Raw genomic sequence first — 22,960 nt, 5'->3', positions numbered from 1 at the left:
GGTATACACACACACAGTCACAGGTATACACACACACAGTCACAGGTACACACACACACAGTCACAGGTACACACACACACACAAACACTGTCACAGGTATACACACACACACAAACACTGTCACAGGCACACACACACAGTCACAGGCGCGCGCACACAGTCACAGGCGCGCGCACACAGTCACAGGCGCACACACACAGTCACAGGCGCACACACAGTCACAGGTACACACACACAGTCACAGGTACACACACACAGTCACAGGTACACACACACACAACACTGTCACAGGTACACACACACACAACACTGTCACAGGTACACACACATACACACACACAGTCACAGGTACACACACACACACACACAACACAGTCACAGGTACACACACACACACAGTCACAGGTACACACACAAACACAGTCACAGGTACACACACAAACACTGTCACATGTACACACACACACAAACACTGTCACAGGTACACACACACACTGTCACAGGTACACACACAACACTGTCACAGGTACACACACACACACAACACTGTCACAGGTACACACACACACACACAACACTCACAGGCACACACACACTGTCACAGGTACACACACAGTCACAGGTACACACACACAGTCACAGGTACACACACACAGTCACAGGTACACACACACAGTCACAGGTACACACACACAGTCACAGGTACACACACACACTGTCACAGGTACACACACACAACACTGTCACACACACACACACAGTCACAGGTACACACACAACAGTCACAGGTACACACACAACAGTCACAGGTACACACACACACCACACTGTCACTTGTACACACACACAGTCACAGGTACACACACACAACACTGTCACAGGTACACACACACAACACTGTCACACACACACACACACAGTCACAGGTACACACACAAACACAGTCACAGGTACACACACACACAAACACTGTCACAGGTGCACACACGCAACAGTCACAGGTACACACACAAACACTGTCACAGGTACACACACACAGTCACAGGTACACACACACACTGTCACAGGTACACACACACACACACTGTCACAGGTATACACACACACAGTCACAGGTACACACACACACAGTCACAGGTACACACACACACACAAACACTGTCACAGGTATACACACACACACAAACACTGTCACAGGCACACACACACAGTCACAGGCGCGCGCACACAGTCACAGGCGCGCGCACACAGTCACAGGCGCACACACACAGTCACAGGCGCACACACAGTCACAGGTACACACACACAGTCACAGGTACACACACACAGTCACAGGTACACACACACACAACACTGTCACAGGTACACACACACACAACACTGTCACAGGTACACACACATACACACACACAGTCACAGGTACACACACACACACACACAACACAGTCACAGGTACACACACACACACAGTCACAGGTACACACACAAACACAGTCACAGGTACACACACAAACACTGTCACATGTACACACACACACAAACACTGTCACAGGTACACACACACACTGTCACAGGTACACACACAACACTGTCACAGGTACACACACACACACAACACTGTCACAGGTACACACACACACACACAACACTCACAGGCACACACACACTGTCACAGGTACACACACAGTCACAGGTACACACACACAGTCACAGGTACACACACACAGTCACAGGTACACACACACAGTCACAGGTACACACACACAGTCACAGGTACACACACACACTGTCACAGGTACACACACACAACACTGTCACACACACACACACAGTCACAGGTACACACACAACAGTCACAGGTACACACACAACAGTCACAGGTACACACACACACCACACTGTCACTTGTACACACACACAGTCACAGGTACACACACACAACACTGTCACAGGTACACACACACAACACTGTCACACACACACACACACAGTCACAGGTACACACACAAACACAGTCACAGGTACACACACACACAAACACTGTCACAGGTGCACACACGCAACAGTCACAGGTACACACACAAACACTGTCACAGGTACACACACACAGTCACAGGTACACACACACACTGTCACAGGTACACACACACACACACTGTCACAGGTACACACACACCCACTGTCACAGGTACACACACACCCACTGTCACAGGTACACACACACCCACTGTCACAGGTACACACACACAACACTGTCACAGGTACACACACACAACACTGTCACAGGTACACACACAACAGTCACAGGTACACACACAAGTCACAGGTACACACACAACAGTCACAGGTACACACACAACAGTCACAGGTACACACACACACACTGTCACAGGTACACACACACACACAAACACTGTCACAGGTACACACACACACCACACTGTCACTTGTACACACACACACACACTGTCACAGGTACACACACACAACACTGTCACAGGTACACACACACACACACACAGTCACAGGTACACACACACACAAACACTGTCACAGGTGCACACACACAACAGTCACAGGTACACACACAAACACTGTCACAGGTACACACACACACAAACACTGTCACAGGTACACACACAACACTGTCACAGGTACACACACACACACACAACACTCACAGGCACACACACACTTTCACAGGTACACACACAGTCACAGGTACACACACACACTGTCACAGGTACACACACACACACACTGTCACAGGTACACACACACACACAAACACTGTCACAGGTACACACACACACAACACTGTCACACACACACACACAGTCACAGGTACACACACAAACACAGTCACAGGTACACACACAAACACAGTCACAGGTACACACACACACAAACACTGTCACAGGTGCACACACACAACAGTCACAGGTACACACACAAACACTGTCACAGGTACACACACACAGTCACAGGTACACACACACACACTGTCACAGGTACACACACACACACACTGTCACAGGTACACACACACTGTCACAGGTACACACACACACACTGTCACAGGTACACACACACACAGTCACAGGTACACACACACACACTGTCACAGGTACACACACACACACAAACACTGTCACAGGTACACACACACAACACTGTCACACACACACACAGTCACAGGTACACACACACAGTCACAGGTACACACACACACACACTGTCACAGGTACACACACACACACTGTCACAGGTACACACACACACACTGTCACAGGTACACATACACACAGTCACAGGTACACACACACACACTGTCACAGGTACACACACACACACACACAAACACTGTCACAGGTACACACACACAACACTGTCACACACACACACAGTCACAGGTACACACACAAACACAGTCACAGGTACACACACACACAAACACTGTCACAGGTACACACACACAACAGTCACAGGTACACACACAAGTCACAGGTACACACACAACAGTCACAGGTACACACACAACAGTCACAGGTACACACACACACTGTCACAGGTACACACACACACAAACACTGTCACAGGTACACACACACACCACACTGTCACTTGTACACACACACACACACTGTCACTTGTACACACACACAGTCACAGGTACACACACACAACACTGTCACAGGTACACACACACACAGTCACAGGTATACACACACACAGTCACAGGTATACACACACACAGTCCCAGGTACACACACACACACAAACACTGTCACAGGTATACACACACACACAAACACTGTCACAGGCACACACACACAGTCACAGGCGCGCACACACAGTCACAGGCGCGCACACACAGTCACAGGCGCACACACACAGTCACAGGCGCACACAGAGTCACAGGTACACACACACACACAGTCACAGGTACACACACACAGTCACAGGTACACACACACACAACACTGTCACAGGTACACACACACACAACACTGTCACAGGTACACACACACACAACACTGTCACAGGTACACACACATACACACAGTCACAGGTACACACACACACACACACAACACAGTCACAGGTACACACACACACACAGTCACAGGTACACACACACAGTCACAGGTACACACACACAGTCACAGGTACACACACACAACACTGTCACAGGTACACACACATACACACACACACACAACACAGTCACAGGTACACACACACACACAAACACAGTCACAGGTACACACACACACAGTCACAGGTACACACACACACAGTCACAGGTACACACACACACACAGTCACAGGTACACACACACAGTCACAGGTACACACACACAGTCACAGGTACACTGTCACGGGTACACACACAGTCACAGGTAAACACACACACACAGTCACAGGTACACACACACAGTCACAGGTACACACACACAGTCACAGGTACACACACACAACACTGTCACAGGTACACACACATACACACACACACACAACACAGTCACAGGTACACACACACACACAAACACAGTCACAGGTACACACACAAACACAGTCACAGGTACACACACAAACACTGTCACATGTACACACACAAACACTGTCACATGTACACACACACACAAACACTGTCACAGGTACACACACACACAAACACTGTCACAGGTACACACACACACAAACACTGTCACAGGTACACACACACACAAACACCGTCACAGGTACACACACAACACTGTCACAGGTACACACACACACACACAACACTGTCACAGGTACACACACACACACACAACACTCACAGGCACACACACACTGTCACAGGTACACACACAGTCACAGGTACACACACACACTGTCACAGGTACACACACACACACACTGTCACAGGTACACACACACACACAAACACTGTCACAAGTACACACACACAACACTGTCACACACACACACACACAGTCACAGGTACACACACAAACACAGTCACAGGTACACACACACACAAACACTGTCACAGATGCACACACGCAACAGTCACAGGTACACACACAAACACTGTCACAGGTACACACACACAGTCACAGGTACACACACACACTGTCACAGGTACACACACACACACTGTCACAGGTACACACACACCCACTGTCACAGGTACACACACACCCACTGTCACAGGTACACACACACAACACTGTCACAGGTACACACACACAACACTGTCACAGGCACACACACAAGTCACAGGTACACACACAACAGTCACAGGTACACACACAAGTCACAGGTACACACACAACAGTCACAGGTACACACACAACAGTCACAGGTACACACACACACACTGTCACAGGTACACACACACACACAAACACTGTCACAGGTACACACACACACCACACTGTCACTTGTACACACACACAACACTGTCACAGGTACACACACACACACACACACAGTCACAGGTACACACACACACAAACACTGTCACAGGTGCACACACACAACAGTCACAGGTACACACACAAACACTGTCACAGGTACACACACACACAAACACTGTCACAGGTACACACACAACACTGTCACAGGTACACACACACACAACACTCACAGGCACACACACACTGTCACAGGTACACACACAGTCACAGGTACACACACACACTGTCACAGGTACACACACACACACACTGTCACAGGTACACACACACACACACTGTCACAGGTACACACACACAACACTGTCACACACACACACACAGTCACAGGTACACACACAAACACAGTCACAGGTACACACACAAACACAGTCACAGGTACACACACAAACACAGTCACAGGTACACACACACACAAACACTGTCACAGGTGCACACACACAAACACTGTCACAGGTACACACACACAGTCACAGGTACACACACACAGTCACAGGTACACACACACACACTGTCACAGGTACACACACACACACACTGTCACAGGTACACACACACTGTCACAGGTACACACACACACACTGTCACAGGTACACACACACACAGTCACAGGTACACACACACACACTGTCACAGGTACACACACACACACAAACACTGTCACAGGTACACACACACAACACTGTCACACACACACACAGTCACAGGTACACACACACAGTCACAGGTACACACACACACACACACTGTCACAGGTACACACACACTGTCACAGGTACACACACACACACTGTCACAGGTACACACACACACAGTCACAGGTACACACACACACACTGTCACAGGTACACACACACACAAACACTGTCACAGGTACACACACACAACACTGTCACACACACACACAGTCACAGGTACACACACAAACACAGTCACAGGTATACACACACACACACACAGTCCCAGGTACACACACACACACACACACACACACAGTCCCAGGTACACACACACACACAAACACTGTCACAGGTATACACACACACACACACACAAACACTGTCACAGGCGCGCACACACAGTCACAGGCGCGCACACACAGTCACAGGCGCACACACACAGTCACAGGCGCACACACAGTCACAGGCACACACACACACACAGTCACAGGCACACACACACACACAGTCACAGGCACACACACACACAGTCACAGGCACACACACAGTCACACACAGAGTCACAGTCACACACACACAGTCACAGGCACACACACACACAGTTACAGGTACACAGGTACACACACAGTCACAGGTACACACACACACAAACACTGTCACAGGTACACACACAAACACTGTCACAGGTACACACACAAACACTGTCACAGGTACACACACACACAACACTGTCACAGGTACACACACACACAACACTGTCACAGGTACACACACACACAACACTGTCACAGGTACACACACACACACACAGTCACAGGCACACACACAGTCACAGGCACACACACACACAGTTACAGGTACACACACAGTCACAGGTACACACACAGTCACAGGTACACACACACACAAACACTGTCACAGGTACACACACAAACACTGTCACAGGTACACACACAAACACTGTCACAGGTACACACACACACAACACTGTCACAGGTACACACACACACAACACTGTCACAGGTACACACACACACAACACTGTCACAGGTACACACACACACAACACTGTCACAGGTACACACACACACCACGGTCACAGGCACACACACACACACACACACACACAGTCACAGGTACACACACACACAGTCACAGGTACACACACACACACAGTCACAGGTACACACACACACACAGTCACAGGTACACACACACACAGTCACAGGTACACACACAGTCACAGGTACACACACACAGTCACAGGTACACACACACACAGTCACAGGTACACACACACACAGTCACAGGTACACACACACACACAGTCACAGGTACACACACACAGTCACAGGTACACACACACAGTCACAGGTACACTGTCACGGGTACACACACAGTCACAGGTACACACACACACACAGTCACAGGTACACACACACAGTCACAGGTACACACACACAGTCACAGGTACACACACACAACACTGTCACAGGTACACACACATACACACACACACAGTCACAGGTACACACACACACACACACAACACAGTCACAGGTACACACACACACACAAACACAGTCACAGGTACACACACAAACACAGTCACAGGTACACACACAAACACTGTCACATGTACACACACAAACACTGTCACAGGTACACACACACACAAACACTGTCACAGGTACACACACACACAACACTGTCACAGGTACACACACAACAGTCACAGGTACACACACAAGTCACAGGTACACACACAACAGTCACAGGTACACACACAACAGTCACAGGTACACACACACACACTGTCACAGGTACACACACACACACAAACACTGTCACAGGTACACACACACACCACACTGTCACTTGTACACACACACACACACTGTCACAGGTACACACACACACACACACACACAGTCACAGGTACACACACACACAAACACTGTCACAGGTGCACACACACAACAGTCACAGGTACACACACAAACACTGTCACAGGTACACACACACACAAACACTGTCACAGGTACACACACAACACTGTCACAGGTACACACACACACACACAACACTCACAGGCACACACACACTTTCACAGGTACACACACAGTCACAGGTACACACACACACTGTCACAGGTACACACACACACACACTGTCACAGGTACACACACACACACAAACACTGTCACAGGTACACACACACAACACTGTCACACACACACACACAGTCACAGGTACACACACAAACAGTCACAGGTACACACACAAACACAGTCACAGGTACACACACACACAAACACTGTCACAGGTGCACACACACAACAGTCACAGGTACACACACAAACACTGTCACAGGTACACACACACAGTCACAGGTACACACACACACACAGTCACAGGTACACACACAAACACAGTCACAGGTACACACACACACACACTGTCACAGGTACACACACACTGTCACAGGTACACACACACACAGTCACAGGTACACACACACACACTGTCACAGGTACACACACACACACAAACACTGTCACAGGTACACACACACAACACTGTCACACACACACACAGTCACAGGTACACACACACAGTCACAGGTACACACACACACACTGTCACAGGTACACACACACACACTGTCACAGGTACACACACACACACTGTCACAGGTACACACACACACACTGTCACAGGTACACATACACACAGTCACAGGTACACACACACACACTGTCACAGGTACACACACACACACACAAACACTGTCACAGGTACACACACACAACACTGTCACACACACACACAGTCACAGGTACACACACAAACACAGTCACAGGTACACACACACACAAACACTGTCACAGGTACACACACACAACAGTCACAGGTACACACACAAGTCACAGGTACACACACAACAGTCACAGGTACACACACAACAGTCACAGGTACACACACACACTGTCACAGGTACACACACACACAAACACTGTCACAGGTACACACACACACCACACTGTCACTTGTACACACACACACACACTGTCACTTGTACACACACACAGTCACAGGTACACACACACAACACTGTCACAGGTACACACACACACAGTCACAGGTATACACACACACAGTCACAGGTATACACACACACAGTCCCAGGTACACACACACACACAAACACTGTCACAGGTATACACACACACACAAACACTGTCACAGGCACACACACACAGTCACAGGCGCGCACACACAGTCACAGGCGCGCACACACAGTCACAGGCGCACACACACAGTCACAGGCGCACACAGAGTCACAGGTACACACACACACAGTCACAGGTACACACACACAGTCACAGGTACACACACAGTCACAGGTACACACACACACAACACTGTCACAGGTACACACACACACAACACTGTCACAGGTACACACACACACAACACTGTCACAGGTACACACACATACACACAGTCACAGGTACACACACACACACACACAACACAGTCACAGGTACACACACACACACAGTCACAGGTACACACACACACACAGTCACAGGTACACACACACAGTCACAGGTACACACACACAACACTGTCACAGGTACACACACATACACACACACACACAACACAGTCACAGGTACACACACACACACAAACACAGTCACAGGTACACACACACACAGTCACAGGTACACACACACACAGTCACAGGTACACACACACACACAGTCACAGGTACACACACACAGTCACAGGTACACACACACAGTCACAGGTACACTGTCACGGGTACACACACAGTCACAGGTAAACACACACACACAGTCACAGGTACACACACACAGTCACAGGTACACACACACAGTCACAGGTACACACACACAACACTGTCACAGGTACACACACATACACACACACACACAACACAGTCACAGGTACACACACACACACAAACACAGTCACAGGTACACACACAAACACAGTCACAGGTACACACACAAACACTGTCACATGTACACACACAAACACTGTCACATGTACACACACACACAAACACTGTCACAGGTACACACACACACAAACACTGTCACAGGTACACACACACACAAACACCGTCACAGGTACACACACAACACTGTCACAGGTACACACACACACACACAACACTGTCACAGGTACACACACACACACACAACACTCACAGGCACACACACACTGTCACAGGTACACACACAGTCACAGGTACACACACACACTGTCACAGGTACACACACACACACACTGTCACAGGTACACACACACACACAAACACTGTCACAGGTACACACACACAACACTGTCACACACACACACACACAGTCACAGGTACACACACAAACACAGTCACGGTACACACACACACAAACACTGTCACAGATGCACACACGCAACAGTCACAGGTACACACACAAACACTGTCACAGGTACACACACACAGTCACAGGTACACACACACACTGTCACAGGTACACACACACACACACTGTCACAGGTACACACACACACACTGTCACAGGTACACACACACCCACTGTCACAGGTACACACACACCCACTGTCACAGGTACACACACACAACACTGTCACAGGTACACACACACAACACTGTCACAGGCACACACACAAGTCACAGGTACACACACAACAGTCACAGGTACACACACAAGTCACAGGTACACACACAACAGTCACAGGTACACACACAACAGTCACAGGTACACACACACACACTGTCACAGGTACACACACACACACAAACACTGTCACAGGTACACACACACACCACACTGTCACTTGTACACACACACAACACTGTCACAGGTACACACACACACACACACACACAGTCACAGGTACACACACACACAAACACTGTCACAGGTGCACACACACAACAGTCACAGGTACACACACAAACACTGTCACAGGTACACACACACACAAACACTGTCACAGGTACACACACAACACTGTCACAGGTACACACACAACACTGTCACAGGTACACACACACACAACACTCACAGGCACACACACACTGTCACAGGTACACACACAGTCACAGGTACACACACACACTGTCACAGGTACACACACACACACACTGTCACAGGTACACACACACACACAAACACTGTCACAGGTACACACACACAACACTGTCACACACACACACACAGTCACAGGTACACACACAAACACAGTCACAGGTACACACACAAACACAGTCACAGGTACACACACAAACACAGTCACAGGTACACACACACACAAACACTGTCACAGGTGCACACACACAAACACTGTCACAGGTACACACACACAGTCACAGGTACACACACACAGTCACAGGTACACACACACACACTGTCACAGGTACACACACACACACACTGTCACAGGTACACACACACTGTCACAGGTACACACACACACACTGTCACAGGTACACACACACACAGTCACAGGTACACACACACACACTGTCACAGGTACACACACACACACAAACACTGTCACAGGTACACACACACAACACTGTCACACACACACACAGTCACAGGTACACACACACAGTCACAGGTACACACACACACACACACTGTCACAGGTACACACACACTGTCACAGGTACACACACACACACTGTCACAGGTACACACACACACAGTCACAGGTACACACACACACACTGTCACAGGTACACACACACACAAACACTGTCACAGGTACACACACACAACACTGTCACACACACACACAGTCACAGGTACACACACAAACACAGTCACAGGTATACACACACACACACACAGTCCCAGGTACACACACACACACACACACACACAGTCCCAGGTACACACACACACACAAACACTGTCACAGGTATACACACACACACACACAAACACTGTCACAGGCGCGCACACACAGTCACAGGCGCGCACACACAGTCACAGGCGCACACACACAGTCACAGGCGCACACACAGTCACAGGCACACACACACACACAGTCACAGGCACACACACACACACAGTCACAGGCACACACACACACAGTCACAGGCACACACACAGTCACACACAGAGTCACAGTCACACACACACAGTCACAGGCACACACACACACAGTTACAGGTACACAGGTACACACACAGTCACAGGTACACACACACACAAACACTGTCACAGGTACACACACAAACACTGTCACAGGTACACACACAAACACTGTCACAGGTACACACACACACAACACTGTCACAGGTACACACACACACAACACTGTCACAGGTACACACACACACAACACTGTCACAGGTACACACACACACACACAGTCACAGGCACACACACAGTCACAGGCACACACACACACAGTTACAGGTACACACACAGTCACAGGTACACACACACACAAACACTGTCACAGGTACACACACAAACACTGTCACAGGTACACACACAACACTGTCACAGGTACACACACACACAACACTGTCACAGGTACACACACACACAACACTGTCACAGGTACACACACACACAACACTGTCACAGGTACACACACACACCACGGTCACAGGCACACACACACACACACACACACAGTCACAGGTACACACACACACAGTCACAGGTACACACACACACACAGTCACAGGTACACACACACACACACACAGTCACAGGTACACACACACACAGTCACAGGTACACACACAGTCACAGGTACACACACACAGTCACAGGTACACACACACACAGTCACAGGTACACACACACACAGTCACAGGTACACACACACACACAGTCACAGGTACACACACACAGTCACAGGTACACACACACAGTCACAGGTACACTGTCACGGGTACACACACAGTCACAGGTACACACACACACACACAGTCACAGGTACACACACACACACAGTCACAGGTACACACACACAGTCACAGGTACACACACACAACACTGTCACAGGTACACACACATACACACACACACACAACACAGTCACAGGTACACACACACACACAAACACAGTCACAGGTACACACACAAACACAGTCACAGGTACACACACAAACACTGTCACATGTACACACACAAACACTGTCACAGGTACACACACAAACACTGTCACAGGTACACACACACACAAACACTGTCACAGGTACACACACACACAAACACTGTCACAGGTACACACACACACAAACACCGTCACAGGTACACACACAACACTGTCACAGGTACACACACACACACACAACACTGTCACAGGTACACACACACACACACAACACTCACAGGCACACACACACTGTCACAGGTACACACACAGTCACAGGTACACACACACACTGTCACAGGTACACACACACACACAAACACTGTCACAGGTACACACACACAACACTGTCACACACACACACACACAGTCACAGGTACACACACAAACAGTCACAGGTACACACACACACAAACACTGTCACAGATGCACACACGCAACAGTCACAGGTACACACACAAACACTGTCACAGGTACACACACACAGTCACAGGTACACACACACACTGTCACAGGTACACACACACACACACTGTCACAGGTACACACACACACACTGTCACAGGTACACACACACCCACTGTCACAGGTACACACACACCCACTGTCACAGGTACACACACACAACACTGTCACAGGTACACACACACAACACTGTCACAGGCACACACACAACAGTCACAGGTACACACACAACAGTCACAGGTACACACACAAGTCACAGGTACACACACAACAGTCACAGGTACACACACAACAGTCACAGGTACACACACACACACTGTCACAGGTACACACACACACACAAACACTGTCACAGGTACACACACACACCACACTGTCACTTGCACACACACACAACACTGTCACAGGTACACACACACACACACACACACAGTCACAGGTACACACACACACAAACACTGTCACAGGTGCACACACACAACAGTCACAGGTACACACACAAACACTGTCACAGGTACACACACACACAAACACTGTCACAGGTACACACACAACACTGTCACAGGTACACACACACACACACAACACTCACAGGCACACACACACTGTCACAGGTACACACAGTCACAGGTACACACACACACTGTCACAGGTACACACACACACACACTGTCACAGGTACACACACACACACAAACACTGTCACAGGTGTACACACACAACACTGTCACACACACACACACAGTCACAGGTACACACACAAACACAGTCACAGGTACACACACAAACACAGTCACAGGTACACACACACACAAACACTGTCACAGGTGCACACACACAACAGTCACAGGTACACACACAAACACTGTCACAGGTACACACACACAGTCACAGGTACACACACACAGTCACAGGTACACACACACACACTGTCACAGGTACACACACACACACACTGTCACAGGTACACACACACACACAAACACTGTCACAGGTGTACACACACAACACTGTCACACACACACACACAGTCACAGGTACACACACAAACACAGTCACAGGTACACACACAAACACAGTCACAGGTACACACACACACAAACACTGTCACAGGTGCACACACACAACAGTCACAGGTACACACACAAACACTGTCACAGGTACACACACACAGTCACAGGTACACACACACAGTCACAGGTACACACACACACACTGTCACAGGTACACACACACACACACTGTCACAGGTACACACACACTGTCACAGGTACACACACACACACTGTCACAGGTACACACACACACAGTCACAGGTACACACACACACACTGTCACAGGTACACACACACACACAAACACTGTCACAGGTACACACACACAACACTGTCACACACACACACAGTCACAGGTACACACACACAGTCACAGGTACACACACACACAGACACTGTCACAGGTACACACACACTGTCACAGGTACACACACACACACTGTCACAGGTACACACACACACAGTCACAGGTACACACACACAACACTGTCACACACACACACAGTCACAGGTACACACACAAACACAGTCACAGGTACACACACACACAAACACTGTCACAGGTACACACACACAACAGTCACAGGTACACACACAAGTCACAGGTACACACACAACAGTCACAGGTACACACACAACAGTCACAGGTACACACACACACTGTCACAGGTACACACACACACAAACACTGTCACAGGTACACACACACACCACACTGTCACTTGTACACACACACAGTCACAGGTACACACACACAACACTGTCACAGGTACACACACACACAGTCACAGGTACACACACACACAGTCACAGGTATACACACACACAGTCACAAGTATACACACACACAGTCACAGGTATACACACACACAGTCCCAGGTACACACACACACACAAACACTGTCACAGGTATACACACACACACACACTGTCACAGGCACACACACACAGTCACAGGCGCGCACACACAGTCACAGGCGCGCACACACAGTCACAGGCGCACACACACAGTCACAGGCGCACACACAGTCACAGGTACACACACACACACAGTCACAGGTACACACACACAGTCACAGGTACACACACACACAACACTGTCACAGGTACACACACATACACACACACACAGTCACAGGTACACACACAAACACAGTCACAGGTACACACACAAACAGTCACAGGTACACACACAAACACTGTCACAGGTACACACACACACAAACACTGTCACAGGTACACACACACACTGTCACAGGTACACACACAACACTGTCACAGGTACACACACACACAACACTGTCACAGGTACACACACACACACACAACACTCACAGGCACACACACACTGTCACAGGTACACACACTGCCACAGGTACACACACACACACAAACACTGCCACAGGTACACACACACACAAACACTGCCACAGGTACACACACACAAACACTGTCACAGGTACACACACACACAAACACTGTCACAGGTACACACACACAAACACTGTCACAGGTACACACACACACTGTCACAGGTACACACACAGTCACAGGTACACACACACACAGTCACAGGTACACACACACACAGTCACACACACACAGTCACAGGTACACATACAAACACAGTCACAGGTACACACACAAACACTGTCACAGGTACACACACAACACTGTCACAGGTACACACACAAACTCTGTCACACGTACACACACAGTCACAGGTACACACACACACAGTCACAGGCACACACACACAACACTGTCACAGGTACACACACACAGTCACAGGTACACACACACACAGTCACAGGTACACACGCAACAGTCACAGGTACACACACAACAGTCACAGGTACACACACAAACACAGTCACAGGTACACACACACACAAACACAGTCACAGGTACACACACACACACAAACACTGTCACAGGTACACACACACACACAGTCACAGGTACACACACACAGTCACAGGTACACACACACAGTCACAGGTACACACACACACAACACTGTCATAGGTACACACACATACACACACACACAGTCACAGGTACACACACACACACACAACACAGTCACAGGTACACACACACACACACAGTCACAGGTACACACACACACAAACACAGTCACAGGTACACACAAACACAGTCACAGGTACACACACAAACACTGTCACAGGTACACACACAAACACTGTCACAGGTACACACACAAACACTGTCACAGGTACACACACAAACACTGTCACAGGTACACACACAAACACTGTCACATGTACACACACAAACACTGTCACATGTACACACACAAACACTGTCACATGTACACACACAAACACTGTCACATGTACACACACAAACACTGTCACATGTACACACACACACAAACACTGTCACAGGTACACACACACACAAACACTGTCACAGGTACACACACAACACTGTCACAGGTACACACACACACACACAACACTCACAGGCACACACACACTGTCACAGGTACACACACAGTCACAGGTACACACACACACTGTCACAGGTACACACACACACACACTGTCACAGGTACACACACACACACAAACACTGTCACAGGTACACACACACAACACTGTCACACACACACACACAGTCACAGGTACACACACAAACACAGTCACAGGTACACACACAAACACAGTCACAGGTACACACACACACAAACACTGTCACAGGTGCACACACACAACAGTCACAGGTACACACACAAACACTGTCACAGGTACACACACACAGTCACAGGTACACACACACACACTGTCACAGGTACACACACACACACACTGTCACAGGTACACACACACTGTCACAGGTACACACACACACACTGTCACAGGTACACACACACACAGTCACAGGTACACACACACACAGTCACAGGTACACACACACACACTGTCACAGGTACACACACACACAAACACTGTCACAGGTACACACACACAACACTGTCACACACACACACAGTCACAGGTACACACACACAGTCACAGGTACACACACACACACACTGTCACAGGTACACACACACTGTCACAGGTACACACACACACACTGTCACAGGTACACACACACACAGTCACAGGTACACACACAAACACAGTCACAGGTACACACACACACAAACACTGTCACAGGTACACACACACAACAGTCACAGGTACACACACAAGTCACAGGTACACACACAACAGTCACAGGTACACACACAACAGTCACAGGTACACACACACACTGTCACAGGTACACACACACACAAACACTGTCACAGGTACACACACACACCACACTGTCACTTGTACACACACACAAACACTGTCACAGGCACACACACACAGTCACAGGCGCGCACACACAGTCACAGGCGCGCACACACAGTCACAGGCGCGCACACAACAGTCACAGGTACACACACACACTGTCACAGGTACACACACACACAAACACTGTCACAGGTACACACACACACCACACTGTCACTTGTACACACACACACACACACTGTCACTTGTACACACACACAGTCACAGGTACACACACACAACACTGTCACAGGTACACACACACACAGTCACAGGTACACACACACACAGTCACAGGTACACACACACAGTCACAGGTATACACACACACAGTCACAGGTATACACACACACAGTCACAGGTATACACACACACAGTCACAGGTATACACACACACAGTCACAGGTATACACACACAGTCACAGGTACACACACACACACAAACACTGTCACAGGTATACACACACACACAAACACTGTCACAGGCACACACACACAGTCACAGGCGCGCACACACAGTCACAGGCGCGCACACACAGTCACAGGCGCACACACAGTCACAGGTACACACACACACACAGTCACAGGTACACACACACAGTCACAGGTACACACACAGTCACAGGTACACACACACACAACACTGTCACAGGTACACACACACACAACACTGTCACAGGTACACACACATACACACACACAGTCACAGGTACACACACACACACACACAACACAGTCACAGGTACACACACACACAGTCACAGGTACACACACAAACACAGTCACAGGTACACACACAAACACTGTCACATGTACACACACACACAAACACTGTCACAGGTACACACACACACTGTCACAGGTACACACACAACACTGTCACAGGTACACACACACACACAACACTGTCACAGGTACACACACACACACACAACACTCACAGGCACACACACACTGTCACAGGTACACACACTGCCACAGGTACACACACACACACAAACACTGCCACAGGTACACACACACACAAACACTGCCACAGGTACACACACAAACAAACACTGCCACAGGTACACACACACAAACACTGTCACAGGTACACACACACACAAACACTGTCACAGGTACACACACACAAACACTGTCACAGGTACACACACACACTGTCACAGGTACACACACAGTCACAGGTACACACACACACAGTCACAGGTACACACACACACAGTCACACACACACAGTCACAGGTACACATACAAACACAGTCACAGGTACACACACACACAAACACTGTCACAGGTACACACACAACACTGTCACAGGTACACACACAAACTCTGTCACACGTACACACACACAGTCACAGGTACACACACACACAGTCACAGGCACACACACACAACACTGTCACAGGTACACACACACAGTCACAGGTACACACACACACAGTCACAGGTACACACGCAACAGTCACAGGTACACACACAACAGTCACAGGTACACACACAAACACAGTCACAGGTACACACACACACAAACACAGTCACAGGTACACACACACACACAAACACTGTCACAGGTACACACACACACACAAACACTGTCACAGGTACACACACACACACAGTCACAGGTACACACACAGTCACAGGTACACACACAGTCACAGGTACACACACACACAACACTGTCATAGGTACACACACACACACACACACAGTCACAGGTACACACACACACACACAGTCACAGGTACACACACACACACAAACACAGTCACAGATACACACAAACACAGTCACAGGTACACACACAAACACTGTCACAGGTACACACACAAACACTGTCACATGTACACACACAAACACTGTCACATGTACACACACAAACACTGTCACATGTACACACACAAACACTGTCACATGTACACACACAAACACTGTCACATGTACACACACACACAAACACTGTCACAGGTACACACACACACAAACACTGTCACAGGTACACACACAACACTGCCACAGGTACACACACACACACAACACTCACAGGCACACACACACTGTCACAGGTACACACACAGTCACAGGTACACACACACACTGTCACAGGTACACACACACACACACTGTCACAGGTACACACACACACACAAACACTGTCACAGGTACACACACACAACACTGTCACACACACACACACAGTCACAGGTACACACACAAACACAGTCACAGGTACACACACAAACACAGTCACAGGTACACACACACACAAACACTGTCACAGGTGCACACACACAACAGTCACAGGTACACACACAGTCACAGGTACACACACACACACTGTCACAGGTACACACACACACACACACTGTCACAGGTACACACACACTGTCACAGGTACACACACACACACACTGTCACAGGTACACACACACACAGTCACAGGTACACACACACACACTGTCACAGGTACACACACACACAAACACTGTCACAGGTACACACACACAACACTGTCACACACACACAGTCACAGGTACACACACACACACACTGTCACAGGTACACACACACTGTCACAGGTACACACACACACACTGTCACAGGTACACACACACACAGTCACAGGTACACACACACACAGTCACAGGTACACACACACACACTGTCACAGGTACACACACACACAAACACTGTCACAGGTACACACACACACTGTCACACACACACACAGTCACAGGTACACACACAAACACAGTCACAGGTACACACACACATAAACACTGTCACAGGTACACACACACAACAGTCACAGGTACACACACAAGTCACAGGTACACACACAACAGTCACAGGTACACACACAACAGTCACAGGTACACACACACACTGTCACAGGTACACACACACACAAACACTGTCACAGGTACACACACACACCACACTGTCACTTGTACACACACACACACACTGTCACTTGTACACACACACAGTCACAGGTACACACACACAACACTGTCACAGGTACACACACACACAGTCACAGGTACACACACACACAGTCACAGGTATACACACACACAGTCACAGGTATACACACACACAGTCACAGGTATACACACACACAGTCACAGGTACACACACACACACAAACACTGTCACAGGTATACACACACACACAAACACTGTCACAGGCACACACACACAGTCACAGGCGCGCACACACAGTCACAGGCGCGCACACACAGTCACAGGCGCACACACACAGTCACAGGCGCACACACAGTCACAGGTACACACACACAGTCACAGGTACACACACAGTCACAGGTACACACACACACAACACTGTCACAGGTACACACACACACAACACTGTCACAGGTACACACACATACACACACACACAGTCACAGGTACACACACACACAACACAGTCACAGGTACACACACACACACAGTCACAGGTACACACACAAACACAGTCACAGGTACACACACAAACAGTCACAGGTACACACACAAACACTGTCACATGTACACACACACACAAACACTGTCACAGGTACACACACACACTGTCACAGGTACACACACAACACTGTCACAGGTACACACACACACACAACACTGTCACAGGTACACACACACACACACAACACTCACAGGCACACACACACTGTCACAGGTACACACACTGCCACAGGTACACACACACACACAGACACTGCCACAGGTACACACACACACAAACACTGCCACAGGTACACACACACACAAACACTGCCACAGGTACACACACACAAACACTGTCACAGGTACACACACACACAAACACTGTCACAGGTACACACACACACTGTCACAGGTACACACACAGTCACAGGTACACACACACACAAACACTGTCACAGGTACACACACAACACTGTCACAGGTACACACACAAACTCTGTCACACGTACACACACACAGTCACAGGTACACACACACACAGTCACAGGCACACACACACAACACTGTCACAGGTACACACACACAGTCACAGGTACACACACACACAGTCACAGGTACACACGCAACAGTCACAGGTACACACACAACAGTCACAGGTACACACACACACAAACACAGTCACAGGTACACACACACACACAAACACTGTCACAGGTACACACACACACACAGTCACAGGTACACACACACAGTCACAGGTACACACACACAGTCACAGGTACACACACACAACACTGTCATAGGTACACACACATACACACACACACAGTCACAGGTACACACACACACACACACACACAACACAGTCACAGGTACACACACACACACAAACACAGTCACAGGTACACACAAACACAGTCACAGGTACACACACAAACACTGTCACAGGTACACACACAAACACTGTCACAGGTACACACACAAACACTGTCACAGGTACACACACAAACACTGTCACAGGTACACACACAAACACTGTCACAGGTACACACACAAACACTGTCACATGTACACACACAAACACTGTCACATGTACACACACAAACACTGTCACATGTACACACACACACAAACACTGTCACAGGTACACACACACACAAACACTGTCACAGGTACACACACAACACTGTCACAGGTACACACACACACACACAACACTCACAGGCACACACACACTGTCACAGGTACACACACAGTCACAGGTACACACACACACTGTCACAGGTACACACACACACACACTGTCACAGGTACACACACA

The 22,960-nt window shown here is 48.9% G+C and overlaps 1 protein-coding gene across 9 annotated transcripts in view; it reads right to left on the bottom strand.

Annotated features, from left to right (window-relative positions):
• The window catches only part of LOC140470007 (RNA-binding protein 10-like), a 119,298-nt gene that overhangs the window by 71,723 nt on the left and 24,615 nt on the right, over positions 1–22,960 (bottom strand). The window lies entirely within an intron of this gene.

The sequence above is a fragment of the Chiloscyllium punctatum genome, chromosome 50 (genome assembly GCF_047496795.1).
Source record: "Chiloscyllium punctatum isolate Juve2018m chromosome 50, sChiPun1.3, whole genome shotgun sequence".
Lineage (NCBI taxonomy): Eukaryota > Metazoa > Chordata > Chondrichthyes > Orectolobiformes > Hemiscylliidae > Chiloscyllium > Chiloscyllium punctatum.
This window is presented reverse-complemented; position numbering and strand designations above follow the sequence as displayed.